Source organism: Octodon degus, unplaced genomic scaffold (assembly GCF_000260255.1).
Source record: "Octodon degus isolate 3935 unplaced genomic scaffold, OctDeg1.0 scaffold00175, whole genome shotgun sequence".
Taxonomy (NCBI): domain Eukaryota; kingdom Metazoa; phylum Chordata; class Mammalia; order Rodentia; family Octodontidae; genus Octodon; species Octodon degus.
In genome coordinates this window covers 4,430,852-4,433,412 of record NW_004524751.1, presented here as the reverse complement: position 1 = coordinate 4,433,412, position 2,561 = coordinate 4,430,852, and positions in this window count along the sequence as shown.

Genomic DNA, 2,561 nt, shown 5'->3' with positions numbered 1-2,561 from the left:
AATCTAGCAGTTAATTGGAAAGATTCTCACCCTGACTAACTATATATACTGATACCTGTGAACTAAGCAACTACACTGAAGATGGTAATCTGTGATAGTAGTTTCATGTTTGGACTGACTGTCATTCTTGTCTTCTGAATAGGGGCTACTTGTCATGACATGCCAGTTGCTGCTGTGCTATCTCTCAGGTAGATGATTGTTCAAAAAGAAGGGGTGGTGAATGCAAACAAAAAACAGGAAAAGTAATATTATGGGACTGTCCTGCTTCTAGGTTTTATATGTTTAGATTTTTGGACTTATGTATAAACATAAGAAGTATATAATTCTTTATGCCTATTTTTAAAAATATATTCTAATTTTTAAATGTTTTTTCATCATATTCTATAGGGACTTAAAGTTCAACATCTCAATACTTGATGTAAAATACCTGTTCCATGTTATGACTAAGATGTTTGATATTCAGACAGATAGTGAAGTTAAGCTTAACAGCCTAGACTGTATGGTAATAACAATAAGCTTGTCTTCTGGATGGTTAACAATCTAAGTTTGCAGACCAAAATTGGAGAAAAAGGAGGGCCACAAGGAAAGACAACATTTTGGCCCTAGTCTTCCAAGGTCAATTAATACTCAGGACATATGAGAACTTGTACTGTAATGTCACGTAACTCGGTAGTGTCCCAAATTTTCTGATCAAGGAGATCATGGAGCCAAAGAAGAAAGTGATCAATGATGTAGAGTGTGCCTAAGGAGAGTCACATGGAGAGAAAACATTCTCTCAGGCTTTCACAGAGAGCACATTGACCAAGCAATGGCTGTGACTCATCCACATCGTTGACACTGACAAAGTTCTACAATCTGAGGTACAGGATCTCAGGATAAATCCTGGGGGGATTTCACTGACCTTATCAGCCCCAAAAGCTACAACTCTTGTTGCATAGCTCCTATTTACTTTGGTCTTAACCATCCCGCAGAAAAGTATAAAAACGAAGTATAAGAAGTAAAGCCATGCTGTTGTGTTGAGCTGTAGGGGACTCAGGTCAACAATTTCTGACATTGCCAGTGAAGCAGAAGACCCAATACTATTATGGACTACTGGACTCTTTTAGAATATTTTGCTGAGTTTACACACCTACAATATTTAAATGATGGTACTTAACAAAAAAAGAGAATACAAGTGAGTATCCATTTTGTATCTGTGTATTCAAAATGATTATGATAGATATATAGTTACATTCTCTTCATGAACAGAGGGGTTTGCTCTAATGGTGTTTGTAAATAGGATATCATGTCCGCATCTTGTACAGCAATTAACCACTAGGAAGAATGTATGCAATGTGTTAATTATAGAAACTGTCCTTCTAGTTTTGTTTGAAACTGTCTCATTGCTATTTGTTTCTCAATAAAATTATGGAACAAAAATATAAAATAAAAATAAAAAGCAAAGTGTTCAGTTCTACTACCTCTTTGCTAATTTTTTTCTAGCTGATCTATCTCTGTGACTTAATAGGGTGTTAAGCTCCCCAATTAAGATTGCATCATTAATTTAATTTTTCACATCCTTTAACATTGTTCCTATAATTATGTGCTCTCATACTTGGTGTGTGCATATTTATGATTGTTATCTCTCTCTGTTGAACTTTTCCCTTAGCAAGTATGTGTTATACTTATTTATCATTTGATTATTCAGTTTATAGTTCACAATGCCTGTGTAGAGAATAGCTAGCCCTGCTTTTATTTCTGCATTCCTAGCACATGGAGTAGTTATCCACATCTGACTTTCAACACATGTATTTCCTTTTGAGATGTATATGTTTCTTGTATTAAGCACGTTGTTAGATTTTTATGTCTTGATGCACTGTGTAAGTTTATTTCTTTTAATTGGTGAATTGGTACCATTTAAATTCATTGTTATAGGCCAGTGACATAGCTCAGTGGGCTAAGCACCTGCTTTGGAAAGCACAAGGACTGGGATCCCCAGCATCACGTGTCACGCCAGCCTCATCTTAATGTATGTTGAGCCAGGGAGCAAGTCTGGGCATGTTGGTGCACACTGTAATCCCAGTGCTAGTGCACCTGAAAACAGGAGGATCACTACAAGTCAAAGCTGCATAGTGAGATCCTATACCAAATAATAAATAAATAAATAGATAAATAAATAAATTCATTGTTGTATTTGATATGCATTGTATTATTTTTGTCGCGTTATTTTTCTGCTGTTGGTTCCCTACTTTTCTCATTTTAATTGCTTGCCCTAAAGGCTGTTTCTTTCTGTTGCTGTTCCTGGCATTCTTGTTATTTTGGCCGCTTACTAGGATTTCTTTCAGTATGCTTTGTAGGTTTGCTTTGCTATTAATGAATCTCTTTATTTTTCTTTGTCATGAAGTATTTTACTTCTCCATTAATTTTGAAAGATTGCTTTGTGGGGTACATCAATCTGGGTTGGAAGTTGTTTTGTTTCAGGACTAGAAATACTTCAAGGTCTTCCTGATTTGATGGTTTGTGTTAAGAAATACGCTGGGATTCTGATCAGCTTTTCTTTAAATATGATCTGTTTATTTTTT